Genomic DNA, 7,500 nt, shown 5'->3' with positions numbered 1-7,500 from the left:
TTGTTGATGCTGACAAATTATGTTGTTTTTGTTGTTGTTTTTTTGTTGTTGTAGTTGTATGTTACTGTTATTGTGTAATGTTGTTGTTGTTGTTGTTGTGATGTTGTGCAATGTGATGTTGGTGTCGCTAATTTCTCTCTAATTTCCAGAAACTTCTGCTCATATTTCATTTGTTAATCTAATTACAAACTGAGTTATGGTGGACATTTTGTGAGGCGGCGGCGGGGAGCGGTTGGGGGGTGGAGGGAGAGGCGGAGGAAGACGTGGAGGCGTAGGAAGACGTGGAGGCGGAGGAAGACGTGGAAGCGGAGGAAGACGTGGAGGCGGAGGCGGTAGTGGTGGGAGGGATATTTCTGGTGGCGGTGATGATAATGTTTGTACGGTATTGATGGGGTTGCTGTTGCTGGTGGTGGTGGTGGTGGTGGTGGTGGTGGTGGTGATGGTGGTGGTTTGGTGGTTGTGGTGGTGGTGGTCATGGTGGTCATGGTGGTCATGGTGGTGGTGGTGGTGGTGATCGTCGTCGTCGTGGTCGTTGTCGTGATGGTGGTAGTAGTAGTGGTAGTGGTAGTGGTGGTAGTGGCGGTGGTAGTAGTGGTGATGGTGGTTGACGGTGTCGGCTGTGACGGTGATGGTGTTGTTGTTGGTGGTGGTGGTATTGGTGGGTGTGTTGGTGGTGGTGAAGATGGTAGTTATGTTGATGGCGATGACGACTGTGGTGGTGGTGGTGGTGGTACGGTACCAGAGCCAGTGGTGGTTAGCGGCAACCATTATTAATACAGTCAATGGTATGTGTATTGCGCGCCACTGTTCTAACGAGGGCTGCATTAGAATGTCCTTACATCTTTCACCTCTCATCTTTTACTTGTTGCAGTCATTCGCAGAGGGTTTTATGCTTGTCTGGTTGGATAAATCGAAAGCTTTCGATCTGTTTTGGTTATCACCACTTGGTGGCGAGTCAAGGTCACCGGCTCCGGACCAGCCTTCAGACGCTGGAGAACTTCAATATTCTCCAGCGACGTCTGTTCATTGGACAGAATTAATGGTCACGTATGGCAACCGTTTTCAAATCAGGCGCTCGCACCGTCAAGAGTGACCTCAATTATTTCTCCTTTGAGCATTGGCTCCCGAGTCACTACAGCGGAGCAGGAGATGACTTGAGGGAATTTAAATAGGGAACAGAGACGCTGAAGAACGATGGCAATGTAATCGTGTCCGACACCACGGTAACCGAAGTGATGGGCGTGTGTAACGCCTGCCACTTCGTTTACATCTAGCAGGTAGACCATTGTTTCCTTTTGGGCAAATGCCTTGCTCCGAGAGCGGGGTCGGCTCTTTGAAAAGTCTTTCCTCACTTTAAAAAGCTTTAGACACAGGCACCATTCGATTTTTAATGTCTCCATTAACATTCCTATAATAAAACAATATGTTCAACGAAAAAGATCTTTTTCACTGATCTTCAGATTTATTTTAGCTTCCGCTAAGGCAGCTGATTCGCACAAATGGGAAATCCACTGATTTCGACATGTATGTATGTATATATGCATGTATGTATAACGGATATTCGTTTGTATATATAAGAGAAGAAATACGTGAATGTTGATGCATGGTAGTAAGTATATTGATATATACAATACAGGCACGTGGCATTAAATGAATATTCATGTATGTATATATATGTGCAGCTCTATATACAACAATATATATATATATCAATATGTATATGTATGTATGTGTGTGTGATGCGTGTGCGCGTGTGTGTATGTGTATGTGTATGTGTGTGTGTGTGTAAAAGTATATACAGGAATGTATGTGTATAGTTGTGGATGCTTCTTTTTCATTATCTCTCTCTTCCTCTCTATACACTCACATATACACAAACACATGTAAACATATACACATATATATGAACACACACACACATATAATTGTGGGTTTGTGTGTATATATATATACGCATATATATATATATATATATATATATATATATATATATATATATATATATACGTGTGTGTTTATGTATGTATATGTATATATATATATATTATATATATATGTATATATAGATATATATATATGCGTGTGTGTATTTATGTATGTATGTATATGCACATGCGCACACATACATACTCACACACATACATACGTACATACATCCATACACACATACACAAACACACACACATACATACATACATACATATACATATATAGATGCATACACATATACACACTCATACATGCATACACGCATATATCCACCCACATATACAAATCGATGTCTGCCTCATTGGTGTTCCATTGTGTTTAATGGGCGAATATTATATTTACCCAAGTTTTTAATTTGCTCCGTTAGCTGAGCGTTCAATATTGAGTCCGTAGATGTGATCCCTAGGGAACCGTTGTTATAAGGGTCTTCAACCCTTGCACATCGTCAGTGAGACAATATTGTAGGGGCCAGAACACAGCAAGCCCTTTTTCTGTTTGTATTGTGCCTAATAGCTTTCGTGTGTGTCTGTGTGTGTATGTGTGTGCATGTGTATGAGTGTAGATATATGTACGTGTGTGTATGTGTATTGCGTGTGCTTGTATGTATATGTGTGTGTGTATCTGTGCATATATATATATATATACGAATGGATGTGTGTGTGTTTACATATAACGGTGCCTGTGTGTGTATGTGTGTGTGAATGTGGATATACGTGCGTGTGTGTGTGTATATACATGTGTGTGTGAGTATGCATATATGTACGTGTTTGTGTATGTATATGTGTGTGTGACTGTATATATATTTATATATATATACATATATACGTATAGATAAATGTGTGGTATATATGTGTGTGTATGCATGGGGATCTATGTATGTCTATATATGTGTGCGTGGATATATGTGCGTGCGCGTGTGCATTTCTGCGTATGTCTGTGTGTTCGTGTGTATATGTGAGTGGACGTGTAAAGTATTTATGCTTGCATTTGATTTTATTATATATATATATATATATATATATATATATATATATATATATATATACATACGACGGGCTTCATTCAGTTTCCGTCTACCAAATCCACTCTCAAGGTTTCGTTCTTTCAACATAATTGCAGTAAAGACCGGTTTTGCATTGCTCATCAGACTGAGCGTTGAAAGAGATAAATTGCCATCCGCACACACATACATATATAGAGTTGGATGCACACATACTATACATACTATACATACATATATATATATATATATATATATATATATATATATATATATATATATATATATATATATATATATATATATATAGGTTTATGTATATATTAATATTATCTCAGTTATCAAAACTTTCGATAATTTGAATACGTTAATAGTTACCAGAGGTAGCAAAATTACACTAAAAAAACAAGATATCTCAGCCGTTTTTACAGGTTGATATACCGATTTAAAGTGATACATTTTGAGAGGATATGGATAATAATAAAAATAATAAATGGAGCAAAACGCATGTCGATGAAAGTTCCTTTAATTCCTACATATATGTTTTGAAATAATTTATCGGTCTTTCACATAGAAGAAAGAGCTGTTGGGGTCCTCGTTCATTTCTCTTCAGGGAGATCATAATAAAACATGTAATAGCAAGACAAAAACGAAATCATCATGGGGTAACTTACGAGCCGTGATGTTACATGGTCAGTGACCGTTAGAAGGTTTGTTTATATATATATATATGTTTATATATATATGTTTATATATATATATATATATATATATATATATATATATATATATATATATATATATATATATTAGGCCATTCATGAATTTATATACGCATGCATATATATACTCAGCTGATGTCCGTATTTCAATGAAAGAGCCATATTTATGGTTAGAAACCGGGTCTTTCCACCATTGCTGAGAAATTGGAAAATTAAAACCGGAACAATAAATACATACATATATGTATACATATGCGTATATATATGTGTATGTGTGTGTTTGTGTGTGTACGTGAATGTATATATGCACATATATACATATACACATATTCACACACATATATATATATATATATACACTCACACACACACACAAGCACAGCTCTAATGTAACTATACACACATGAGTGTTCCTCGCTAATTGTCGCCCTTGAATTATTACTTACAAGTGTTTACAATATATTAATGTTTTCTATAAAAATACTTAGCTTCTAATCTAATATATATAATGTATATACAACCACACCCACTCTCATATCTATCTATATACACCAATACACACACCCACATATATATATATATATATATATATATATATATATATATATATATATATATATATATATATATATATATATATATATATATATATATATATATATGTAGACGTGGGTGTAGCTATGAGGGTGGCGGTGTAAATGTATACAGTTTATTAATGTTTATAGAAAACAGTTTTCCCTGCTAATTTAATATTTATAATATTTATGCTCGCTAGTGTTTGTGAGCATATGTGTTTGTGTGTATATGTGTATATATGTGTGTATATATGTGCGTGCGTGTGTGTGTGTGTCTTCATGTATGTGCGTGTGGGTGTATAATATTGATACCATACAAACTCAAGCATACAAAAGCACGCTTTGTTATATGTATGCGTGCATATACACACACAAACACACACACATGCACACTCACACACACATACACACACACACACACATTATAGATAGATGGAATTTTGTTTTACAGTCATTTAAATCTCACCCAGAGCATTCTGGTGACTACACACGACACAAAATCATCACGTGACATCACACATCATCACGTGACATCACACACAGCATCATGTTACGTCACACAACATTATGTAACCCCGAACAACATCGTGTAACATCGCACAACATCTGGTAACACCTCACAACATCTGATGACACCTCACAACATCATGTAACACCAAACAACAACACATTACACGACACAACACCGCCATGTCACTCCACTCAACACGTCCCATATTGCACAGAACGCTACATAGGTCATTACTAAGCTACACAGCATCGCCATATTGTACACTTTATAACACCATATTACATCACACAATGCCGCCATTTTGAACTACACAATACTACCATATTACCCGCCACACAACATCAATACCGACATTCATTTCTACAGCTCCATGCTCCTCTCCTTGTCGCCCTTCTCTAGTTTCTTTAATATTCCGAATAATCCTTGTCTTATTCCATATTTATATTTTAATGCCTCTCTGTCCTGTTAGTTTATTTGTGTATCTATGATATTGACCAATCATCTGCCGTTCTACTGGTGTCGCCACCACCATCACCGCCACTGCGCCACCGCCGCCGCCACTTCAGCCTCCGCTATTCCCGCCCGCCATCATAATGACCTTCGTCCAAAATGTTGTCACTGCTATGACCACGAGGTCATCGCCAACACCCCCACCCCCATCTCCGTAGCCATCATCACCGGCACCACCACCACCATCACCACCACCACCACAATCGCCAAGACCGCGAGAACCACCAACGCCTCCGCCATCATTACCACCACCACCACCATTTTCTCTACCGTCGTCGCCATCACCGCAACCAACTACAACATCAACACCGCTAGCACCACTACAACCTCGGCCAACAACAACAACAAGACCATCACAATCACTACCAATACTACCACCACCACCACCACTAACAACCACGACACCATCTCCATCACCTTCGCCAGCATCACTGCCATCATCATCATCGCGACGCCTCCAACCGCTGCAGTCGTGCTCAGACTGTCGCTGGTCACCGCCGCCCTCCTCCTACCACCATCACAAGCATCTCCTCATCCTGTCACTCCTGCCGAATACCAACAGCGTTTGTGAAGTCTGGAGTTGTTTGAGCAGAGATCAACCACGAAATCTCAACTGTTTAATTAGAACAGATGCAAGGGAGACGTAGGGAGAGGAGGGAGGTGAAGGAGGAGGGAGGTGAAGGAGGAGGCAGATAGGGAAGAAGAGGAAGAGAGGGGAGGAAGAGGAAGAGGATATGAAACACTTCTCACACACACACACATGAGATTAACCACAAGATGGCGTTGGTAACGGAAAAACATTGAAGAATATGCCGAGGCTCACTGCGATTAACGACGGCGACGACGACGGCGACGACGACGGCGACGACGACGGCGACGACGACGACGATGATGATGACAATGTCGACCTCGGCAGAACTTGAACTCAGAACATGAAAACGAACGAAACGCTGCCAAGCATTTCGTCCGGATTGCTCGGCCACTTGCACGCGTAACCTCGACGTAGTTCTGAGGGAGATTCAGCGTGACACAGAATGGGACAAGGCTGGGCCCTTTTGAATTACAGGTACAACTCATTTTTTGCCAGGTGAGTGAACTGGAGCAGAGTGAAATAAAGAGTATTGCTGAAGGGCATGACGCTTCGCCGGGACTCGAACTGACGACCTCAAGTTCGTGAGTCGACCACTCTAACCATTCAGCCACGTTGTGTCAAGACTAACCACTGCCACTAACAACAACACCAACACTATAACATTAACACTATCACCTCTATACCACTGTCACCACCACCACCACCGCATCACCATCAACATCACCATCATCGACATAGCAGCCACATGATCAAACACTACAACACTAGTGCCGCAACAGCAGCTGCACCAGCACCATCACCAACATCACCATCTCCACTAGCCTACCACCACACTGCTGCTACTGCTTCTACTACCACCACTAATATGACGTCGACTACTACTACTACTACTACTACTACTACCAGTACTACCACTACTACTACGACTATGGTTACTAATGCTACCACCGCCACTACCACCACTACTACTAACACTAATACAACCTCTCCATCACTACTACCACCACCACCATTGCCAGCATCACTACTACTGCTACCACAACCACAAACACCGCCCCCTCCATCACTACTACTACCACCACCACTACCACCAATACCACCACCTCCATCACTACTACTAACACCACCACTACCACCATCACCACCATCATCACCACAGTCACCACTACTACTACTTCTACCACCACGACTACCACCGCCGCAGCCCTCACCGTTGTGGTCAATTCCAAACAAGATAAGACATGAAAACGTGGAGAATCCAGCAATCATTAAAAGAAGAAACCCTTTATTCCCAAAAGAAGGAGTTTTTGGAGAATATTCCACGATCGACTGACCCTTTTGTTTGGTCATGTGATCCCTTAAGGATAAGGGGACAGCCATAACATAATAAACGAGCCTCTCCTTAGATTGACACAGCTTTCCTTTTCATCGTAGCCAGGTTTGCCTTAGCGAGATGGGAGTCGGGAAGGGGGCCGAACGACCATCTTCATTAATTACTTGTTTTTGTTATTATTAGTATCAAGAAGAAGGTGGCGGACTAAGCAGATTTATTAATGCACCGGACAAAATGCTTAGCGACATTTCTTCCGGGTTTTTTTTTT

This window comes from Octopus bimaculoides, chromosome 24 (assembly GCF_046866305.1).
Source record: "Octopus bimaculoides isolate indiv1 chromosome 24, ASM4686630v1, whole genome shotgun sequence".
In the NCBI taxonomy this organism is placed as follows: domain Eukaryota; kingdom Metazoa; phylum Mollusca; class Cephalopoda; order Octopoda; family Octopodidae; genus Octopus; species Octopus bimaculoides.
The sequence above is the reverse complement of the archived record's forward strand: the minus strand, read 5'-3'. Positions refer to the sequence as shown.